This window comes from Anser cygnoides, chromosome 1 (assembly GCF_040182565.1).
Source record: "Anser cygnoides isolate HZ-2024a breed goose chromosome 1, Taihu_goose_T2T_genome, whole genome shotgun sequence".
NCBI classification, from domain to species: Eukaryota; Metazoa; Chordata; class Aves; order Anseriformes; family Anatidae; genus Anser; species Anser cygnoides.
In genome coordinates, this window is record NC_089873.1 from 82,724,392 (window position 1) to 82,749,210 (window position 24,819).

A 24,819-nucleotide genomic window follows, 5' to 3' on the forward strand; every position below is an offset into this window, starting at 1 on the left:
CTGCAGGCGCTAAACCTGGGTTTGAGAATCCTCTGTCTTGTGCAGTCTTATTCATTCTGTGGGTATCTATCTATCTCAAGTAGAGATGTAATCATTTTATCTATGAAAAATGCATTCAAATAAGGGTAAACAATGAATTATTTTAATATTAATTTAATATTTTTATACGATATATCTTGGATTCATCAAATTTCGAGCAATGTTCTATTGCAATAATTTATTGGAAGATGCAAATCTATACACTCTGCTGACATGAAATGTAAACCATGTAGGAATATAATGACTAAGACAGATTTACAAATATATTCAAGCAATGGATGTACAAATTCAAATTTTATTCCGAATTTCAAAGTTAGTAAAATGGGACAGGTGATGCCTACCAAGGTGAATTGACTTACTCAGCTGACAACATGCTGTCACTGTTGTGGAGATTGTATTGAATCCAGAGTGTCATCATTTTGGGGTTGTAATACAGGACAATTTCAGCAAAATGTCAGCAACCAGTGTGGAACCAGCAACGCTGTGGAAGGGCCCTGGCTAAGTGTCTCTGAAGGCAACTGCAAAGTGGTTTGCAAGTTACCAGACTCACATCAAAGAGAGGAAAGTTTAGTTTCTTTCACTGAGACAATCAAAGCAAGACAAAATGTAAATAAGAGAGCTTAGGCATTTTGGAGAGGTCCTTCAGAAATACATACTGCAATAGCAATGTCTTCCTTAATTAATTATGCAGTCTGAATCTTTTCCATTAAGCACTTGGCAAAAGTATTACCCTCTAGCTCTCCCTACTGGATTATTATTACATAATTTCTGTATTTAATGTGTGTAATGTGTCTCTGTGTTAAACAACTAATTAAACAGTAACGCAAACATCTCACTATATGGTATAGATGCTTCATATTTTATGTGCATTCTGACATATTGTTTCTTTATTTTATTTTGCTTATTTTGTGATATATTAGAAAAGGTACTATTTCTTCTGCTGCACTTTACAAAGAGTCATTCTAGAGCACAAGACTATTTCTCATAGATGAGACTTCCAAAAACACCTAGGTGATTTTTAAGAATTTAAGGTGATTTTTCAAATGTGTTTTAGATTCTTAGATGCCTAAACCTCAATGTCTTTCACTGAAATTTAGTTGTCTGTCTGAAAAATCTTTTAGTAACATTTAATTACATGCTGTTCTAATTGAATTGATTTTTGAAAGCTAAGGGAAAGAGTAGTCTATTTGTATTTCATGTTTCTGCAATACCCAGTTGTGGTTCTCTGCTCTTTCCAGGGGAAAATATCCAGCATGGATATTTTAGGTGAGTTAAAACATGAATAGGTTATATCTCATCTGTCTCTCTCTGTATATCTGACATATCAGGACTCAGCTAAGAGAAGGCAGGGTCCTCACTGATTAAAATTTTATTAAAATATGTTTACCCACATTTTGCAATGAACAGTTTTTTGCTGATGGCAAAAAGATGGCCCATTTAACTCATTATGCCAAAGAAAAGGTGTAGCTATATTCTTATCCAAATGATAGAGCTTGTGATATCAGAAAATTTAATGTTTTTTCTGAGACTTGACACCTACTGAGAAAGTTTGGAAAGAATGTAGCCACACTATGACAATAAATGTGGTAATTTGTTTATCAAATAATTTGGGAGAACTTTATTGTTTTTCCTTAATTGTTGCTTCACTGCAGAAATCTATAAAACAAAAAAAAACGTTTTGTATGTACCTATGGTCTGTACTAAATATGAACTGATTTTAATTTTACTATCACTGTAAAATCCATATGCTGAAATTTGACCAAACTAAATGATATATATATATATCATTTTATATATATATATATAATGTATTTGTGTGTGTGTGTGTGTGTATATATGTATATGTATATGTATACACAGCTAAATTTGAAAAGGAGCAGAGACTGATCCCTGTGCTGAAGGCAAGAGGCACTGACTGTCTGAAGTCTTTAAGGATATGGCAGGCTTGACCTCAGCAATTTGTTGGCGAGGACCAAAGCAAACTAAGGGAATGAGATAATGATTAAGCACAAGATCAGGGGACCAGCGGTCAGATTTATTTTTTAATCTCTGTCCACCCCCCCACCCTCCTTTATTTTTTTTAAGTACACTAGATATTCCCTGGGATGCCTAGCAGATTAAACCTTTAAATCTACACCATCAGATAGCTTAGACCCTGATTTGGTCCTGTCTCCTGGTCTCCTTATTATACAGAAAGTAAAGCGGTTCACTCCTTAGCTGTTTTTCTCAGCAAATCATCTAATTCCTTTTGGGAGGACAACATGATACAGCTTTGGGAAATGATCCTAGAACCACCTCTATACCATATGGATGCAACTGCAGCAGGTTTGACTCCCTCAACTCTCTGCACACCTCCAACGCAATTCCTGCAGTCTTTGCATCCTTACCTACGCCTTTGTATCCTCATGCTACACCCTAATCCAAGCATTATGCAGTCTTGAAATCTTGTTATAGAAAGATGCAGCAGCACAGGCTGTGTTTTGAATTAAACACTATATGAAATATTAATCCTATTCAGTGTGGACATGGACCTTTCATCCAAGAGAGGGAAGGTCCTTTGTTGGGTAGGCATGGGTCTCTCTTTACCACTGCTAATGGGGACCAAGAATTTTGGAGGAGACTGGATTCTTTCAATGCTGTTAGTGTAACCATAGTAAATGCAAGGTAGAAACTGAGATTTTAGGTGGGCTGAATTTCTGAACGGCCTGTTTATTCATGAGCAGAGCAAGGGCACTCCTAGTTTGGGCACTTTAGATTAGTACCAGAAGATACGTTTCCTGAATCTGGGCCAGTATGAAATTTCAGGTCAAACTAAATTTCCATTACATTGAAGTTTTATCCAATATAATTAAACATTAACCTCAAAACATTTTAGCAGTGACACTGCTGAAAAATGCCTGGACCTATAAATCATTCTGTACAGAGCGTCTAGTTCATTTCTCTTTTTTTGTTTTACCACTTGAAACTCATATTTTAATGATGTTGGATGTTTATGTAAGATAAAACAAAGGATTATATGAAAGAAAAAGATGTTTTGATTTCTCCTAAAAGTTTTTGAAAGGTGTTTGATTGTACTATAATATTGGCTTGAAGTATAAACTCTTTATTTCAGAACTGCTTCTCAGCAGCCAGCAATTCAAAAAGGACATCATTTGTAAAGGAGCTCAATGTGAGCTCCCAAAGCTATGCAGTGGCAAGAAATGGCTAAGGTGACATGCGCTGCACAAGGAAGAGAGCTACAAGCAGGGAAAAGGACTGACTTTTACCTCTGTAGCTGAAAAATATTAACTTGACTGCATCTACCTACAGGTTTGCTTCAATGGGAACAAGATATTAAAAAGCTAAGGGAGATATAGAGAAATCATAGAAAAGAAAACTAAGCACTGAGTTAAAAATTCCATATATTTTAAGAGAGACATATAAACATGACTTGTTTAATTTGTGGAAAAGCAGTTTGAGAGATGATTTTGATTATATCGATAATCTCTCCCAGTGGAAAAATGTCTGGGTACTTACTGCTCCGCAATATAACGGAGAAAAAACAGAGCCAGTATGTGTGAACTGCAGCTGCATGAATTCACATGAGAAATAACAGTTTTGATGCAAAGGTGATTAACGACTGTAATAAACCACTGACATAAGTGATAGATTTTCCATTTATTGATATCTTCACATTAGTCCCCCCCCAAAAAAAAAACAAAAAAAAAGACTACTTGGCTTAAAGGTATTCACCTAAGCAGAGCTCATCATTAGTCTGCTGTACATTCGTATATCTGCTATACTGCTTCTGTGCTAGTTTGTTTCACAACTGTCATGGGTCCAGCCCATTAATATAATACTTGTATGCTGTAGTCGTATGTTTGAGAGAGAATCCCTCCTAAAGAGATGAGCAAATGTATGAAACCATCTGTCAAGGCAGGAATCTGAAATTTAAATGGATATGTAAAGTTCTGCTCCTCCAGAATAATAACCTGCAAAAACTTTCAGCTAATCACTTCCTTATATTATCAGATGCACAGATGAATAAATATACATATATAGTTACTACAAAAAGATCTTAATTGGTACTTGATGCTGAGCTTGTACCTTCTTTTAGAAATGTTTTAAGGTTGTGTCTAACATGGCTGTTCTCAAATTGGGCAAGGCTCCTAGGATCCACGAAAATTCCATCTGGTTTCAATTCTTTCTGCACTACCCCTTTCCCTCTCCTTTTTCCTTTCCTCAGAAATGCTTTCCTCTTTCTCAGTCACAGGGGAATATGACGTTTACTGTGACCCAATCAGGATGAAGAGACAGAAAGCAAACAGGGCACAAAGCCTGTGACCTTAAGTAAGGTCTACTTGCTGTGTAGGTGTAGGACTGGAGAGAAGAGCACCAATTTCATTGCAGAGAAGAAAGAGCCTGCCTTCTGCTTTTTTTTTTTTTTAATTAAAACCATGAACATCTAGATGAATGTGAATAAAATGAAGCAATATGTTGAGCTGAAAAGAGCAAAGACACCCCAACTTTATAGTAATATCAAGAGCCTCTTACAGAATTTATGGCTTATTGAATAGACCTCCCTAAGCATATATACATCTCACCTGACATAGAATTATAGTGTTTAAAAACAAAACTGTACACCTGCAAGAAAATGATGAATGGAAGGACATATCCACAAAGCACTTTATCAACTGCCTGCCACTTTCAGTATAGCAACCAGTAAAATCTCACTCATTTTGACAAGGAAAGAATCATTAAAAATATATGCATCTGGTGGAGAAACTGGGCTAAAGATGGTCTACTAATAGCACCGTATATCAGTATGTGACCTGGTGTGGAAAAAAAACCTGCAGAAAACACCCCTTTAAGAATATTTATAGGAATGAAAAAAACTGTATTATGCCTTCAGATATCCTATAAACATGTCTTAAAAACATTTTAGATTGCCTGTTAAAGGGAAATAGATTTTTTAATAATATAATGTAAAAGCAACACAGTTAAAGTGAACTTGAATTAAAAAAATATTCTGCACAATAAACCATATAACAACTGGATAATCATATAGCTGACAAAATTTGTTGTCACACTTATGATGAATATATCCTGCTGTTTAGATTAATCTATTTTATGATTCTTGTATGCATTTCATGTAAAACCCACTAGCAAGATGCTCACATGTATTTCATTTAAAGCCTGCTAATTGACACTTTTTTCATCTTCTTCCACAAGCAAGATCTGGAAATAAAATATCTTCTGCCTGCTGGTTGATCTTTGATCCGTGATCCTCTCCTGTTGAGAAGATTTGAGCTGCAGCAAATAGAAATAGCATTCTGTGTGGGCTGTGACTAAACTCAATTCAGCACATTTGGGGAGTGCTAAACGAGTCAGCCCTCATTTGCTGTTTCTGACTGGAGTCAGGAAAAGTGAGATAATGAAGAGCAAGAACAAAATATCCCTAAAACATATACATGAAACATTCCCCTCCACCCACCTCCCCCCATGGCTTACTGACAGAAGTAATGTGTCAAATGTATTTCATGATATAATTTATTAATACTTGTAACTTCAGCAAGTTCAAACAATATGCTTTTCACACAATGGAACAATGGTAGTACATATATATGTGGGTATACATTTGTTCTGAGCACAGATAGAAAGTATGCAATGAATACATTCACCCAAAACAGTTGTCTTCTAGAAGGAAAATGTGCTGTCAGCCAAGAATCATGTACATGATAGACAGTTGTTTCAGAGGAGGGATGCTTCTAACGCATCTATACAAGAGAATGGGACTTACTGGGTATGTTTCTTCAAGCTGTGCTTTTCTGTTCCCCATTTTTCTTGTCTCCTTTTTAATGCACTGAAGATGGCTAGGAGGAGCACTTCTGCTGCCTGCTCTCTTTTACCAGGAGTTTTGCAATTGTTGTTTCTCTTGAAGTTCTAAGAATTGGAAGGCCTATGACCATGATAAGATTTCAGCATCTATTTTAGGGAGAAAAGATGTTTCTAAGTGATGTGGCTGAAAAACAAAACAAAACAAGCAAACATGAAAACACACACACACAAAACACTTCAAAATAAGATCCATCTGGCTTTAAAACTGATCAGAGTAAAGAAAATGCAGTTCAGAAATTATTTTGAAGTCACGGCTGTACATCAACCAGATGAATTTTGAAGGGGAAGAAAGAATAATGGGGGATTTGATTCATGATTTTAATACATTGATGTTTTTTAAGTCTGCAGAAAGAGAAGAGACAGAAGAAAATACCAGAAAAGGCACTGAAGATGGGGTGAGCATATGGAAAATGGAATGGCAGAGAGGGACTATTAGTGAGTATAGGGTACAAAAATTTTTATATATTTTTTTCCCATGTCAATCGCTTTGATTGTTATTCTAGATTTTAGTATCCTTAAAATTAAAAACGAGTACATAAGTTCCCAACAAAACATTGAAAGAATTGGAGAAGTAGGATGAGAGAAAGGAATAAATCATAAATGAGAGGCTTTTTATCAAGTATGTACTCTGCCACAGGAAAAAATAAAAATAAATTTGAAATTGTTCTGAAAGAAGTGCAAGGTACTTTTATTCTACACATTTTTCCATTTAATAGTTTAAGACAGGACAAGCTAAAGGCAAGGATTACATTCTTATGCCAGTCAGTGTTGTATTAGATTGAGGTAAACTTTTTTTTTTTTACAGGTTTGAAATGCCTTTCTTTCTGATATGAAATGCAAACTTGTATATATTCTCCTAGAGCAAAATGCACAGCTCTTCTGCCTCCCACTGATAAATCAAGGCAAACAAACTATGCAATGGGACCAATCATTCTGCAAACCGTGCATATGGCTCAGTGGATAGCATGGAAAAGGAGCATCAAGGTGAGTTTGAAAAACCTTCTGAGTGAGGGGGAAGTGCTGACATTCAGATAAACATGGTTTCATAGCTATACAAAAGTCTGACCTGCTGAATACCACAGCATCAGCAAAATAGATGAGAAAAATACTTTTCTTACATTAATTTATGTTGTGTTCTTTATTCATTGCTTGCTGCAGAGTTGCATAGTTGAGCACATATACCTGGTAGATAAACTTAATTGAAGAATAGATTTAAAATAGCAGATTATAGTATACTATATTACAACTAGGGGGAGGGAGTATTCTCGGTAACAGATTATGGGCTACTCTAAATGTACTTTTATCTAAGTAATTATTTTTAGTATGGACATCTATGTCTGCTGTAGTCCTGTATTATAGCTAGGAAGGTTGTACTATAAACCAGAGTATGTATAGGCATAAGCCTGAGATGTTCTGTTCCCCATATACTCATTCTTCATTTCTACCTTCCATAGTTTGAGGTCTTCCTCAAACAGGTAGAAATCTAGCTTTTTTTTTTTTTTTTTTTTTTTTTTTTTTAATTCACAGTCCAGAATACAGTTCTGGTAGAAAATCAAAATTCATGTTCCATGAATGGAGGAAATGCGTGATTATGATACTTATTTTTCTTTCCCATAATTGAAGGCACATTAGTATTGGTAAGGTGCACGAAGATTGGTCATGCAATTAAGACTTTATTCATAAGAAATAGAGATTTCTGGTCTATTGCATATGAGGGAAGCAGTAAGGAAGCCTGCTAACTAGCCTGTCTGATTACTCGCCTGTCTTAATGGCATGCTAGTAATCAGAACATAGCCATGGTTTTCTTTGACACTACTGGATCTAGAGAAAGAGTGTGAAAATTTGACATCATGGGCACGGCGTTCCCTCTCAGGTACACAATTAGTTGTATCTGGACAAGGACCTTTCATTTTCCTACTCCTTAGCCTCGCCTCCTAAAAAAAAGAGGGTTATGTTCTCACATTGTCCCTGTGTCTGCTCTCTTGCTGTTTTTTCTTAACATTTGAATCCATGCACCACTTTGAAGTATATGGGATGGAAAGGCAGAGGCTTTCCAAGATCATTTCATTTCTACTAGTTTCTTGACAACTGGTGACTGTTGGAGGGGAGATACTCAAATTACTACCTCTAGCTGAGGCAATGTCTTAATAACTTGCCTGTCTGTCCATAGCTATGTACAGAGAAGTAATCTGCCTTGGGCTGCACCACACTTTTGCAGTCCAAACTGCAGAGGATATAAGAAAAAGCTGTGGGATGATACAGCCAAAGGACATAGAGAGACAAAGCAGCGAGAGCAATTTTCATGATGCAGAGTGCAAACATAAGGGAAATCAGTCTCCAGCCATTCTGTATCTTCATGATTCTGGGTCTGAAACTCCAAAACATCAAAATGGACTTTATGTCCCTCAGAAAGGTGGTGAAAGAATTGGGAACTCAGGTAGTGTTCTCCTCTATTCTACCAGTTGGAGATGCAGACCCAAGAAGAAGAAGATGAATGGATCAGGTGAATGATTGGCCACATGGCTTGTACAATGCTCAAGGTTTTGTGTTCTAAGATCTCTGATGTACCTTCAAAAGACTGGGCATGTTGACACTGTCCTTAGGGACAAAGGAACTGAGCAGAAATGGCAACTTTTTAAGGACACTTTTTTGGAGCACAAGAGCTCTCCACTCATATGTGTAAGAAAACAAGCAGGGAAGGTAAGAAAGCAGCATGGCTGAGCAAGGACCTGCTGGTCAAACTGAGAAGTACGAAGGAAATGCACAGGCAGTGGAAGCAGGGACATATGGCCTCAGAAGAGTACAGGGATGTCATCTGGATTTGTAGAGATGGGATCAGGAAAACCAAGTTTGTTTGTTTTTTTTTGTCTTAAATCAGTTTTTAGAAAAAAATATGTATTTGGACAGGGCATCCTTTTTCCATTATATAGAATTAAGAGAGAAACTATTTCATCAAATTTTCATTGAAGCATTTATCTAGGCAGATATTGAAACAGAGTTAATAATGCTCTACAGCATGATCCAGCATTTTCTGAAGTTCTTAACACTATTGGTTACAGATTGAGTACAGTGGTACCTAGGATCTACAGATAGCAACATACTGGCCCATAAAGTCTATACAAAGTCTCAACAGACTTTTTGTCAACAGTAGTTATAAGACTTTCTTTTTATTGATAATATTACCAAAACTTTGGGTAAACATGGGTCAATTCTTATTTGGCAATGCAGTGGTGTCTCTGTTAAGATTAGGAATCTGAAGGGCACTCTCTGCATCAGAATATTTGGTAAGGAAGGTGACACTGAGTTAATAACTCAGTTTGTGATGAAGGTTATTAAAAATGAAGGGGAATGTAGAAAGACGAAGACAGTTTAATCTGAAGTATTTAGGGGGAAGGAAAATATGTTTACCACCTGTGGTTCAGGGTAGGGAAGCACACTCAGAGATAGCTGAGAGCATGAGATTAGTGAATGCAGTGATATCTAGGGAATTTTAATTTGTATAATTTATTCAGTCATTAATAAGGAGGACTAGAGTTTTATGTGGAACTCATTTTTATATCTGTATGTGTTACAGGCAACTCTGCAAGGAAAATCTTCAGACTGAATTTTATTAACTAAAATGGATATGGTAAGTACCACAATCATTAGGATGGATTTTGGATACAAATACAGGTGTATTAACATGTAAATGGTCCAATTTAATACAATCAAAAATGTATTAAGTAAAATAGATTGGCAATGTTTATGAGCAGAGAAGTCTGAAGACAAAAAAAAAAGGCAAAAAGATTTGGAGGATATACTGCAAAGTAGAACCTGAAATATAAATTATTTAAAAATACTGTGGATGAGTGATAAGTTGTTAAGTTATCGCAAGTAACAACAGAACAGTTGAAAATTACACGGAGTCAAAAGCTTTGGCATAGATATAATGTCATTGGAAAAAAGCAGTGAAATGTAAAAAGAGCATTTGAAGAACAAAATAGAAAAATGAGTCACTGTTGCCTGCCCTGGAGGAATGACTCTGGGGAAAATATCCCTGTGAAGGGGTTGCCCCCTGTGGGGTCAAGGAAAAATATTAACAAGAGTAAAAAAATAATAAATGCAAAAGAAATTTAAACCTCTTCCTTTTCAAGAACATAGAATCCTGCTCCCATAACCCCTTCATTACAACAGTGTTTTTGAGTTACTGTCTTCCTTATATATAATACTATAAAATATCAAAGGAAATGACTTATTCTTTAAAGCGTAATAGCTGAATACTAATGGAGCAGCACTCTACAGTGTCTATCCCAGTGAGAATCCTCTTTGCATAGAGGTGCTAGACTGCTGGAGATGAAAACTCCAAAAATGTGATTCATGTGGTAAGGACAGCTTTCTCCCCAAGAAAAGGGGAGAGAAGTTCATCCAATTATTTGTGGCAACAAACACAAGAGAGAAAAAGTTAGAAGTGTAAGCAAATGGAAGAGATTGCATGTCTTTTCCAATCCATTTTTGAGTCTGCAATGTGCCCTTGCCACCAAGAAAGCTAACAGTATTCTTGGCTGCATTAGACAAAGTATTGCCACCAGGTCTAGGGAGGTGATCCTCCCCCTCAATGCTGGTGAGTACTGTGCTCAGTGTTGGACTCCCCAGTACATAAAAGACGTGGACATACTGGAGAGAGTCCAGTGAAGGGCCACCAAGATGATGAAGAGACTAGAGCTTCTCTCATATGAGGGAAAGGCTGAGAGAACTGAGACTGCTCAGTCTGGAGAAGAGGTGGCTCATCAATGATGAGTGATCTTATCAATGCATATAAATGTGGTGTGCAAAGAGGCCAGAGACAGGCTCTTTTTAGCGCCGGGACAAGAGGAAACGGAAACTGGAACACAAGTGGTGCCATCTGAACCTCAGTACTTTTATTTAATTAAAATTTAAATTCACAATTAAAAGTGAATTGTGTGGGTGACCAAGCACTGGCACAGGCTGCTCAGAGAGGCTGTGGTCTCTACCTCCTTAGTCAAAAGCCATCTGAACATGGTTCTGGGCAACCTGTCCTAGGTGGCCCTGCTTGAGAAAGCAGGTTAATCAGACAACCTCCAGAGGTTCCTTCCAATCTAAATCATTCTGTGAGTCTTTAAAACAAACAAAGAAACCATCACCATCATCAACAACAACAAGCACTATTTGCAATGCATTTAGGGAAATGTTGAACCTCAGACTGCTGCAGGGATGTCAGATGTAATCTGTTTAGAAACACCTTTCTGTTTCTAAAGAAGGACATCTTCACATTTCAGTGGTTGGTAAAGTTTAGCATATGTAGATTTTTTTGCCCTATGATAACACAGAAGATATTTAAAAATTTATAAAACATGCAGTTTTCAGGATTTTGAGATGATAAATGGTGTTGTCAAATTAATGCAGAGAGCACAGGTTCCTCTTATTTTTTTGCCATCTTTAAACTGCTTTATTAGTGGTGGACACAACAGAAAAATTTTAAATGCCAGTTGCTTTTTTTGTTTGTTTGTTTGTTTTGTTTTTTTCCTTTTCTTGACTGCACTGGCACACAGTCTAATAAGATACAGTGTCCAGAGAAAAAACTCAGGAGGTAGATGAATTGGTTCAATTGGTTCAAAATAGGACAAACTATTACGTAGAGAGATATTCTTGAGAAGAGCACAAACTCTTCCTCCTTTCCTCTAGCTGCTGTGGCCAAAGGTGTATTGTTTGGGAAAAGGACAAATCTTGAGGTTTTCTGTGCTTATAGACTTTTCTAACTTCTTGGATGGCACATCACGGTTAATGTAAATGAAATATTATTTACTGCAACACTGTTTATGTTAGAAAGAGACAGTGCACAATAATGTGTTTCAGTGGGTTGACTGAGAACTACAAGGCTACAAGGCTCATTATAGGCAATAGGTAAGAAAAACACACTATAGCTAAAGCAACACCCCCCCCCCCCAAAAAAAAAAAGAAAAAAGGGGGAAAAAGAAAGCCAGCAACAACAAAACTACACCTTCAAATCCATTCACTTTCAGGGCAATGAAAATCTTCAACGTTGATGAGATTACCTAGAACAGTAACATAAGCTGAATAATCAGCTTGTTAACAATAGTTTTAGAAGCAGAAACCTCTTAGTGAACATAAAGATGCTGCAAAAGGTCTTCACACTGAAAAATGAATAATTGGAAAGGTCAAGAAAGTGCTGTTACTAAGTACTCTCCACCTCATCCATAATCAGTAATAAAATAGAAAAATGTGTACTGTATTGGATAATTGTACAAGCACCTTGGCAGAAATGTCATGGTAATGCTGAAATCAAAGCATCTTTATCACATATTTTCCTTTAATCTTAGGAGAAGCATATTAGCTGAAACCTTGTAAGAGAAGAGTAGGCTTTTTCTGTTCTGACAGTAAGCACAGCCATATTCTGTACAAAAGTACTAGGTGTTTGGTATTTTAGAAGGAAATAAGTAGGAAATGTAGCCAATGAGTAGAGTCTGCATGATTAAAAGTGAATTGAGAGACAGTGGGAGAAAGATTTCATCTGAAAGAGAGCAAGGGAGGTTGTTTATCATGCTGAGTTTAATTGTTAATCCTGATGAAAATTATGGAAACTTGCTTTGCCTTTTGTACTGCAAGTTTTAGCTGTGCAATCCTGTGCAATAATCTTGGCAGTGCTATGTGGCACTGCTTGGCAGTGCTTAAGAAATAAGAAAAAATTTCCTTGAATGTGCATTCTTAAGATTTTAATGCCCCAAGGACAACCACTACCATTCATAGAATTACTCAATCACCCTTACACCGTTAATCACATTTGTTTGCTTCATTTACACTTTTACTATCTATGTCATTCAGTTTATATCTGCACTGTATCTGATCAGCAGGCAGTGACCCGACACTGTGCCTTGGATGTGACTCCCTCCTGCACAATTAGGCAGGTGGGGACCCCTCACTAGCACAACCATTCCCTGAAGCCAGCAAGGTCATGGATGTTGTTTGTATTGACTTCAGCCAGGCTTTTAACACTTATCAATGTATATAAATACCTGAAGAGGGGAGTAAAGAACACAGAGCCAGACTATTGTCAGTGGTGCCCAGTAACAGGAGAAGAGGCAATTGGCACAAATGGAAAAACAGAAAAGTCCATTTAACCATAAGAAAACACTTTATTATTGTGAAGGTGGTTGAACTCTGGAGCAGGTTGCCCAGAGAAATTGTTGAGTCTCCATCGTCAGCAATAGAAACTCTGAACCCAAGTCACCACAACCATGACTATCCTGCTCTAGGTGATGTTGTTCTGAACAAGGGGTTGGAATCCGGTCCCTGGTTTCAGTCCCTGTGAGTCTGTGATTCTGTAATTTTGCAGAGACATGTAATGGTTCAAATAACTTTTGTTTCTACCTTTGGGAGGCTCATAATCTTCTGGAGAAAATGTCTGGGGATATATATATATATATATACACACATATATACACATTTAAATATTTTTCATATAAAATTCATTTTCATAATTAATTTTAATTATGAAAAGAATTTATGCATAAATGAAATAAATGAAATAAGCTATCTGCAGTCAAAGAGAGAATCTATGTTTTTACGAGCTGGAAAGATGTCTAAGAATTCCTGTGTCTAAAAGTTTCCATGCTGTCATTGCAATAAATTAAGTTTCTAATTAAACACATGCTCACATACACACTCTTGGATGGGAATGCTGTGGTTGATCAATAGCCCTAGGCTACACGGTAGCAGGCAGAATTATAGCAAATGGAACTGGATGAATGGGTTTACTTAATGACCACAATATGATTTATTTCATTGGTGGGAAAGGGTGGAGGAAGACATCAAACTGCTAAAAGTACTACCTGAGCAAATTAAGATATGATCTTACAGGAGATATGTTCCCAAGAGATCCCATGTGAGTGCAGCAGATCAGAGCTCAGATCATTCTTAAAGAAGCGAACTTGATGAAAGTGTCTCAGCTAATCTACATTCAGCTTGTTTTCCATTTGTAATTGAGAAGCCTTTTGATTATTTTTTTAATCTAGATACCTTAAACGTGGACAATTACTGCTGACTGAATCAGCACATTTACAGAGTGTCAGGATTTTGCCAGTTGTAGGAGTTTGTGGAAGCCAAAAAGGGGTGGGAGATCAAAAAGGAGTGGGAGGCCAAAAAGGGGTGGGAGGCTGAAAAGAGGTGGGATTCTGGGACAAAAACAGAGGACAAAAAATATCGGAGGCCAGAAATGCATGGAAAGTAAAAAAAAAGCGTGGGAAGTCAAAAAGACATAGGAAGCCAAGAGAAAGGTAGACACTGAAAAGGGCTGAGAAGCCATAAGAAAAGTGGAGGCCACAAGGTGTGGATGTGACCAAAAAGAGGTAACAGGTTGAGAGAAAAATGGAGGCTGAAAAAGGGTGGCAGAGCAAAAGAAGATGGGAAGCCAAGATAAAAGTCAAGGCCGAAAAAGGAGGGGTGAGGTAAAAAAAGGGGTACGAGGCTGAGATTTAAGTAGATGCTGAAAAGATGTGAGAGGCTAAAAGGAGGTGGAAGGCAGAAAGAAAAGTAGAGGCCAAAAAAGCTTGGGAGACAAAAAGACATGAAAGTCTGATAGAAAAGTAGAGGCTGAAAAGAGCTGGGGAGGGCCAAAAGGGGTGGGGAGTTCAGAGAAATGTAGAGGTCGAAAACAAGATGGAGTCCAAAGTGGGGTGGGATGCTGAAAAGGGGGTGGGATGGTGAGAGAAAAATAGAGGCTGAGAAGAAGGCCAGGGCAGTCTGAAAAGGGGTGGGAGGCCAAAAAGATGTTGGGAGGCTTAGAGAAATTTTGAGGCCAAAAATGGGAGGGGGGCCAAAAAGGGCTGGGAGGTCCAAAAGTGGAGGCTGCTAGAAAAGTATAGGTCAAAAAGAGGGGGGAGACTGAAATATATGAGTCTGAAAATAGGTGGGAAGCCAAAAAAGAGTGAGGATCTGAGAGAAAAGTAGATAAGAATAGGGGTAGGAGGATGAAAAAGGAGAGGGAAGATGTGAAAAAAGTAGAGGCAAAAAAGCTAAAGTGAAGCTGAATGAGCTAAAGTGACCCCAAAAGAGTTTGCAAAGATTTAGTGTGTAGCAGGAGAAGAAACATTCCCCATCATGCACAAAAACACGTACACATATGTACGAATTTTGGTGCTGGTTATTAGAAATGTTCCTTCATTTTCTCTTTTCTCCTACTTATTTATTGGTGAAAAAATGCAGAAACTGAATATAAATCAGGTCTTGACTTTCTCTATAATTGTGCTTTTCAAAGTAGATAATTAAATTTCTGCCTCTTTGGGAAAAGGTCAGCATGTTGGGGTAACAAATATTCGTATCTCTAGGGCATTTGCCCTTATTAGCCATGAATCACTGTTTCATAAGCTTGAAGCTTTGGCTAGAATCCATCTAGCCTAAAATACTTTGAAAACCTATGAATTAGCTGAGATCCACTTTAATAGTTCAGCTTTATTACTGATTAACCTGGATATGCCCCGGTTTGTTATGCTGTAATTCAGAAACTAACACTATTGCTATTGTCTAGACATATATTATATGTATGGTGCTGCTTCTCCATTACTCTAGGAATTTGTTGCTATGCTGATCACTTGTTTTGTACACAGGTTAAGGCTGTACATAGGCTAAAGAGGTTACTGAAGAAGCCTTTGAGAGGCCGATGGTTGACTTAATCTTCATCTACACATTAAGGAACTTAAATCAAGGAGAGTCCACATTTAGTTAATGCTGGAGAGCTTAGACACAAGTTGACAGGCATAATATAATGTACTTTGTGGAGAACCAAACAGAACAATCTGAAGAGAAGTGCGTGTGTGTTTTTTTAAATATTGTTTTATTCGTTTTTTTCTTGTGATCTAAATTCACAATTAAGGTTTGTAGTCAAATTTTTAACTTGAAAATGAGTGATCAGAGTTGCTTTTTATTCCACCTGTATTTTCAGAATGAAATACCATAACCAGCATCTATGCACTTGTCTCAGGTTAGATCTATGAAACCTCTCCAGGTCTTTTCACATCCACTTAAGCCGGCACCAGGCTGGGACTTGCCTATCTGTGCCATTACAGCACATCCAGCATTAACTGTCTGGGCAAGGGGACTAGAAGACTGGAGCAGTTCTGTGCCTGGAGGTCCAGAGCTTCCCGCTGGCCCTGTTCAAAACACGGTGACAAAGGCATGGCACCGTAGGTCTGTGTCAGCATGCCCTTGCTCATCTCAGGTGCTCAGAACTATCATCAGCTATCCCTACTTATAAAGTTTAGACAGTCAATGCCCCCATCTCATCTGCATTCTTAACCTCAGAAGGTCACTGCGTCTCTTAGGTTTCTGCTAATAAAGACCCTGAGATATGATACTATCTGATTAATAGGACACCGTGCTTAGCTTAATTTAAAGCCTGCTGAAACTGAGAGACTAAGCAGTCCCCACTTTTCTCACCTGTTGAGACTCATCCTTAGAGATACTTCTAGACTGTGTCTGTGTAAAAGACAAAAGGAATATCCACCTATTCTTACGATCACTTCCTCTGTGGATCAACCATTAGCATACACTTCCACTATGAACAGGTTTAATGGTTTAAATATTTCCCTTCTTCTTGCTAGTCTTTTGGACATTTTTAATTAATTCCTTTGCTTCATACTTTAACCACTGGGCTCTCTGATACTCCTCAGTCTTCGCCCTTCCTTTTGAAACAGTTCCATATGATATTGAGCAGAAAGGAAGGCCTATAAACATATTTCCCATGCCTAGTATTTAAGAGTATTTGCCTAGTAATTCTCAGTTCTTGAAATGCCAGTAAAACGTTAAGCACTTTAAATTTAAGTGTGCATTGTAGCAGAGAGAGTAACAGAAAGTCATTTTTTTCCCAGGTAAGTACCTCAACATCTAAGCTATCTGGTCAAATTTCTGTCAGTTCACCCTCTCTTTCTGGTCTACTGAATATAGAATGATAATATTAAATTTAATATTAAAGTGGAGCAATCACAATAGGAGGGCATGAGAGCATCTGCTGTCACATAAGTCTGTAGTATAGTGATTAAAACTCTAACCTGGAAGGTGAAAGAAGTGGGTTCATAGCCCTTTAAAGAAAGGAATTGAAGCAGGGAGCATTAAACTTACATGTGTGAGAGTTGTTTTATGCAGGCTTTCTTTATTAAATATGACAGTAACAGATAGTTCATATAAGGGACTGAATACTTTTGGTAATAAAGAACAAAGAAAAGTGTGAGTGCATGTAGTCATACAAAGAAAGCAGATGTTAGAAATACATCAAATTACAACTCCAGCACAGGTATATTCTATGTCTTTTTTTACTATTATTTATTTGCCATTGATCTTCAGACCACATAAAGAAACATCATTCCATAGTAATTTCATATTTTTTCATGTTCTGCCAAAGACCTGACAAAATGTATTGAGACTCTGATAATAGCTAAGTGTGACTTTATCTGAACACTTTAAATGATCTTAGTGTCTTATATTAACTGTGACATAAAAGTTGCCTGAAAGAATGTAGGTCTGCTCTGGGGAGCAGATGAAATACTGAGGTGCTTTTAAGAGAAGAGTTTGCATGTGTAATTTCACCAAAACAAACAAACAAACAAACAAAACTTTGCATTAACTAGTGTAGATCAGACTAATGTAGGAAAACAAAAGTTGGTGCAAGCCAGATGGTTCCTGGAGTTTGATGTCCAGAAAAGAAAAGTGTCTAGAACTATTTGCTTCAGAAAATGGGGCAAGAAAACCTACAATAAGATGCTGTATGGTAAAAGGTCTAGTCTTCTCTTCCAACTGGCAATAATTTCACTATTTCAATTCAATTTCCATTGAATTTTATTTTTTTCCAATTCAATAGTTGCCCCTTCTCTATGTCTAAGGAGAAAAGGTGAAAAGAAGTGCTTGATGTATACTCTATATCATTTGCTATTTTGTATGTTTTTATTAGTTCTCCTATAATTTGTCTCTGCTCAAAGATTAATGCTCTCCATGAATCTTTCCCAGGAGGAAAATAGAAATGGATTTTTCAATTTAAAGAAGCAAACAAAACAAAATCTTCCCATGTTAAGACAGCGCTGAAAGTACACATAACTGATACCAAGTAAATGGAGTTTAAAAAAATAATTATCTTGACTCCATTTCTATGGCTGGAGAGCCTTCAGTATACACAAGTAACTGTATATATATTTATATATAAGTAATATATAGCGATATAATATATAACAATATATTATTATTATACTATATATAACATATATATACATATATATATTACTATATACTATATAGTAATATATAGTAATATAATACTATATAAAAGTACATATATTTATGTACTTTTAAATGCAGTGTTTTTTGTTTTTGTTTCTTTGTTTGTATTGTTTATTATTTGGAATATATCTTGAAGACTCTTGATAACCCCCATCAAAACTCTTATGTTTGAATACTGTGCAGTAAGATTTTCAAGACAGAATTTTTCCTACTGAAAAAACTTAACTACACAGCTGAATAGGAAAGGAACAGAAAAGAGATGTTTAAAGATATCCCTAGCAATGCATAATTGTCTTTCAATATTGTTAATTTAGTATTTAGCATGCTCTGATACCAAACTGTGTGATGCTTTCATTTGAAAGTATATAGCAACAAATTTAATTTTGTGCCACTAACCATTTCCCTCAAGTTCACTTAGTATGATGTGGTACGGAAGAAACAAGGGGCCCTTGTGATCAGTGTTTCTATAACAGTGATGGAAAAGAGAGGGAATAATGGCATCTGCCACACTTTTTTTTTTTTTTTTTGGTGGATTTAAGGAAATGAAGAAGGAAAAGACAATTGCCTGCCACGGTTTAAAAGAGCTGTTTTCATATTTTCACATGGGCTTGATATCTGTGTAGACTACAGCAAACTCAGAAATGCATTGCATTATAAGATTAGGATCCGTTAAAAATAAAGAATCAACAGTTATAAATTCAAAGATTTTTTCTACTATCTGAATGCTAGTTCTTTATTTTAAGGAAGCTATATTCTGTTGTTATTTAGGTGTTGGAAACACTTCTAGAACAGTAGTATTTTCACGCTCCCATTTTCATATAGCCTTCTCATTTAAAGGTTTACATGTATATTTTAGGCTTGATTTTTATCTTTTCCACTGTCCGCCAATTCTATGCCCATCAACATTTAAGGTGTTAAATCATTCTTAAGGCAAAAGCCATAATTTTCCATTTTGACTTTCCAAGTATCCCTCTGAAGGGTACCTTGAAGAAATTGTAGAATCTAGGATATTTTTCCAAATCCATGTCTGTTTTTTGGATTATCCTTCAACGCTCCATTGTGCTAAGGTAGCCAATGTTCTTTAATGACTTTCTGCAATACCTCCAGGGAACTGAAATTGCTTTTTCATGTCTGAGCATTCAAAGTACCAGTTCCTTGTCCTATTGCCCTTATTGTGGGACAGGTTTTTGACAAAGCCTGTCAAGGCAGCATTGTCTATGGTATCAGAAAAGGCAGTGTAAAAGCTGTCAGAGTTTTGATCCCATTGGATATGGGCATTTGTACTATCTTGGGGGTGGGGGGAGTATATTTTTTCAGTGTAGCCTTCATCTTAATGGAGTGTGATAGATTATGAATGCTTGCCCTTCATTCACTACTGCACAGAATTTTTTTTTCCCTTTGTCCTTTGTGACAGCAGCAGAAACTATTTACACAACAAAATAATTGGAAAGCATTCATGAATTTGTATCTATTTAGTGCAGTAAGTCCTCTTATTAATAGGATGCAATAATATTAGACATGAAGATATAGGTATGCATACTTCTGCAATCTTATAACAGGCTAGAAATGATTTTTGTGTCTTTCATAATTCCGTCATTTGCCTTGTATGTGACACAGGGTTGAAACCACAGAAAAGCTTGGACACTGAAATGTTCAGCAGTATGGCCTCAGTGTTGAGTAATTTTGTTAATATAGGGGAGTTCACAGTTATGGCCTCTGTTCCAAGGCTGCTTGTGCAGTCCTGAAACACGCATGTGGCAAATCAGGCATCTGAGAAAGTGACTCACCTCAGACACCCTAAAAATTAAGCAATTGGGAAGTGTTGCAAATAAGGTTATGTTCTGTACTTGCTCCCTTGCTGGGGTTTTGGAGTTTCATTGCAGAATCAGAACTCTACTTTGTGGTCCACCTAATTACATGGAAGTTAGAGTCTAATTCTAACCCTTCCTGATAAAACACAGATGGAAGATACAGCTTTCCCTGTCAGTCTAGTAATAAAAGCATTCATTCTAAATATAGGAGATACAGGAAAACATGTTTTGCTATCATAAAATGTGTGACTCTTCTATTGGGCCTTAAAGGATTCCTTCAGTCTACTCTAGCAAACATTGGTGTATCAACCTTGGCTACATCTTCACCGTCGTATTAAACCTTTCTTATGATTGGTTATTGTTTCCTGTGAAGAATCGATTATTTTATACACAACGAAACAATTTCAGCCGGGGAACTGCCTCAAACGCATTCTCCTGAACCAGCCCAGGTCAGAAAACAGGGCTCGTAAAATCTGCTTGTCATGCTGTCTGAGGTAGGCCGACATATTCAGGAGGCGATTCTGTGAGAGTCCACACTTCTATTTTCTCCCCTTGGCTTTGAAACACAAGGCACAGGTTCTGTTTTTCAGGTAAGCCAAAATGTTAGGCTAAAATACTATGCTTGTATCAAGCTGACTTAGCTTGATCTGTCCAAAGATGAGACCATCTGCTGCTACTGGTGCAGTCAAGGCAACCATGGTAAAAAATACTGCTTCCAAACTCCGTGTAGAGAATGGTAAGTATTTGAGAGGAGTGATATGTAGGGGATCAAGAACATTACTAATGATAAGTGCTTGTATCATCACCTTCTCTTGCAACCTTAACAGGAAAGGTGCTGGTCCTAACAAATCTGTGGCAAGGATATTTTGGTGTGACCTGGCTGGAGTAGCTGTAGCAGTGGCATGCTGACACTTTTGTGCCATAGAGTCCCCCAGCCTTTATTAGGATCTGTGGCATGAGGAACAGAAGCCCAGTCCATTTTTTCAATCCAACTGAAAAAAACATATTTTTTTCCCACTCCCTCCCCTCCATTTTCCAGACTGGACAAGTAGAAAATGTATTCAGATAGTAGAAAGTTAATCAAATAGTCTTATTGAGAAAACTTAATACAAATGCCCTAGATCATGAATAAAACACTCTGTTGCTATGCTGTTGGGTAAAAGAATGTGGGTAAAAACCTAGATTTTGTATGATCGTATTTCTGATCTTGAAAGTGTGAATTGTTTTGATGAGTTGGGCTGTACAAGCAATACAGGCAGAGAAATTCTGTATTTATGGACTCTGGAAGGCCTTTGCTTATCAATGCTTCAAAATTTGGGTGATTGATTAAGCCAAAGTTTAAGGACATGCAGAACACCTTAAGATGAGACTGCAGTATGTTGAAGCCCATCTGAAAGAGCTAGTTTGAAGGGCAGTTACAGCATTCACTGCCACACATCACCAAATCTATTATGCTAGGATGCAAGCAGTCTAGGCAACTTTTCTCTTAGAAATCAATTCCTTTTTGGACTAGCAATATTTGGGGAATAGGTATTAGAAATTTTTGTAATCCCATCTTTAGTCATGGGTAGTTTGCTTGGGATTTTGCCCCTGAAACACTATTTTGGATTTATACTTGAGTGAACAATAGTTATGATCAATAGTCCCACTGAATCAAGAGAGATGAGTCTGTATTTAAAGGAATAGTGTCTTGGATTCTCTATTGCTTTCTGTGTATCAGGCAGACAAATCTGTGGCTTTAAATTGTTTTGTCACAGACCAAGGAACAGAATAGGAGTCAGAAACTGCTACTCCAAACCCATTCCTCTTCATACCTTCCATAGATATTTTAATTATTATTTTAAACCACCTAAAGATAAGTGAAACAAACCATGTATTTTAAGTAAATAAATGTGTACAGTATGGGAATATCCAATTGTCTGTTTTAAGAGCAAGCAGATGTCTCATTGTAGTACGTTATTTTGTTATTTACAGAACAGCTAGCTTGTACTGCACTATCTCTTCATCTCCAGAATTTCTTCCAAGATTACGTATAGGCTCTGTCTTAGCTGTAATATTTTAATTCATCACCACATATTTAGCAAACTCCTTCTTTTATCACTTGATGACAGAAGGGATTTTTTTCTCTGACATTTATTGCTTTTTAAACTGTATTTCTGGTTGGGTGCCAGATTTCTCCCAAAATATTGCAAATAAATGTGAGTAATACAGATTAGGATTTATGAAGTATAATGGCTGGATGCTCTAGCTGTGAAGAGATGCTTTATCATATTTTCTACCATTATGTTGGGAAACTTTAAAACTTGCTTTCCTGCTTTACTTTACCACAATCCTTTAAGGTTTTAAACCAAGTTGCTTTGAGACTGGAACACAATTATAGTAACCAATCTGACATACACACAATGTGAATAAAATGCTCTATTATATACAGACATTTTAACTCTGATACATTCTACACACATAAAAATAAAAGCACCTTGAAATAAAATTCTTATCTCCTTCACCTCACTTATCTACTAATTGCATATAAACTCACACAATACACTAAAAGATTCCTGTATGTATATCATTAAGGAACATAAACGAAAGCTTGTTATCTTTTTGCATGCTTATCTGTAGGACTCAGTAATGTTCCTATCTGTAAGAATACATACTATGTATATGTGTGTATATTCACATGTAATTTATAGATACAAATATACCTCTCTTTAAAATCTGAAAGATTAAAATATGAGCTGGGGGACAGTTCTTTATATTTAAGCTTTCTGAAATCAGAGATTCTTTAAATGGAACATCCACATTCCTTCCTTTATGAGTGCTGCTTTGTGAGACCATGAAATCAATCCTGCCACCCTTTTGGCTAAACTTGGATATGAAATGAAAAAATGTCTCTCCTGTAATAGCCGTATTCTCTTTCAATCATTATTTCACAACCTTGGATCACTTTTTGTATGGTAGATTAAATGTGCTGGTAACAAAGTTTGAAAACATGGTGGCTAACAAAAACCATCACTCTTTTGCATCACATTCCTTACATTTTTGCATAATAAGTTGTATGGTTTACCTTGAAACACATGAATGAATTTTAGGCCTGAAAAGAAAGCATATGACCAGGAAAAAGAAGGGGTGTTTATAATCAGTAAGAAATAATTTCCACCCCTGCAAGAGTATCATTCAGTGGCAATCTCCCACTCATTATCTGGGTTTAGCTGACCTCTGAGTTTGATATGCTGAAGTCAAAGATGGTTAGTATCAAGGTGGGCTGTGACAGGTTCTGATGTAACCAGTGCAGGAATCTGGATTTCTCCCTCTCTTCCCCCAGGGAAGAAGAAAGGACTGCTTGTGCTTGCCCCTATAGTAACACGTACTGATGTAGTGCTGGCATTTCTTTTCATATGGTTAGAGGCCGTGTGCCATGTTTCAGAGGTGATGTGGAAATGCAGGCTTCCTGGGACTCTTATCTGCTTTCTATTCTGTTTTTTAGTGATTTCCCAGGGTATCCAAATATTGCACAAGAATTCCAAGGAGAGGACTGACCCAGTTCAGAGAGGTGCCTGTTTCATGGGGATGGGAAAGGAAGCAGATGTTTTCCATCAACAACTAATGCTGAAGAGCTACTATTACTCCCTCCCTAACCACAAGCTCTAGGCCATAATCATATACTCCCTTCTTCTGCTTCCACAGACGTAACAGCAGCATGTAATAATTCAAATTCTGTCTTGTTGACCCAGCTTGTTTCAGCTGCTCAGAGAGCAAGTTGTTTGTTTGCTGCATCTGCGGACACATCAGCACTTTGCAGAAAGTCTAAAAGGAATTTTTTTTTTTTTTTTTTTTTTATGGGAGTTGTAATTACCTGCTGTCATCTGAGCCTCCTGGAAATCTGTGGCAAAGCACTGAAATATCCACATGCAAGACATTTCTGTCAATGTGGCACTATTATTATTGTTGTTGTTGTTTTGTTGTTATTTTTTTATTATTTATTTTATTTTATTTTATTTAGATTCATGAATTTGCCCTGAACAATAAAATATAGTATCTGGTATAAAATAATACTTGGATATTTAGGGCAAAGCTAGGAATTCCTCCCATTAGGCCTGTGTCACTGATGGGGAATGGCTTGTGGATAGACACCTGGCTTTAAGGGGGTGAGAAAAACAAGTATTCTGATTTAATGTGTTGTAGACAGATTGAACAAATGAGAGGCAGAATATTGACCTTAAAATACATGCGTGTATGCAAGAATTTGACCTAGAGACTATTGAAGACTAAAATAAATAAATAAATAAATAAAATAAAGGAAAAAAAAAAAAAAGAGGGAGAGAGAGAGGGGTAATAACTGCTAATCTGTTGGACCAGAAGGGTGCCCTTAGCTGAGGGAATAAACAATTATTTTGTTACATAAATATGTTCAAGGCATCTATTCTTTGAGAATGAGTACTTTCAAAAACACTCTGTTTGGCCAATGTATATAATAGCTGTTATGTATTTCATCTTCTAGAGCACAACTGTATATGTACCAAATTGAAAGTGAAGCCATCAGCTCCTCTCCCTTTGCAACCTGCTGTTCCTCTTCAATTATTAAGATATCTGACATGTTCCAGAGCAGAGAGCTTTCCTTTTTTTCACAGCAAAAGGCTGCATGCCTATACCTGTGGTCTAGGCCCCACTAAAGGCCAATGAGCCAAGTTTCACCCTAATTCACAGGCATCCTTGTCTGCAGTGTAAGGAGGCAAATCAGGACAATCCTCAGGCCACTTACATAGGGCACTATCCTATTTGTTCCATAGTAAGAGTCCTGAAAACATTTAAGTCA

General features: G+C 36.9%; 1 long non-coding RNA gene across 1 annotated transcript in view; it reads left to right on the forward strand.

Moving 5' to 3' along the window:
* LOC106037369 (uncharacterized) overlaps positions 1 to 24,819 on the forward strand; it is a 55,132-nt gene that overhangs the window by 27,515 nt on the left and 2,798 nt on the right. Inside the window, exons 3-5 of the long non-coding RNA XR_010833129.1 lie at positions 6,258 to 6,351; positions 6,722 to 6,900; positions 9,491 to 9,544. This is a non-coding gene — a long non-coding RNA (uncharacterized lncRNA). The remainder of the gene's footprint in view (positions 1 to 6,257; positions 6,352 to 6,721; positions 6,901 to 9,490; positions 9,545 to 24,819) is intronic.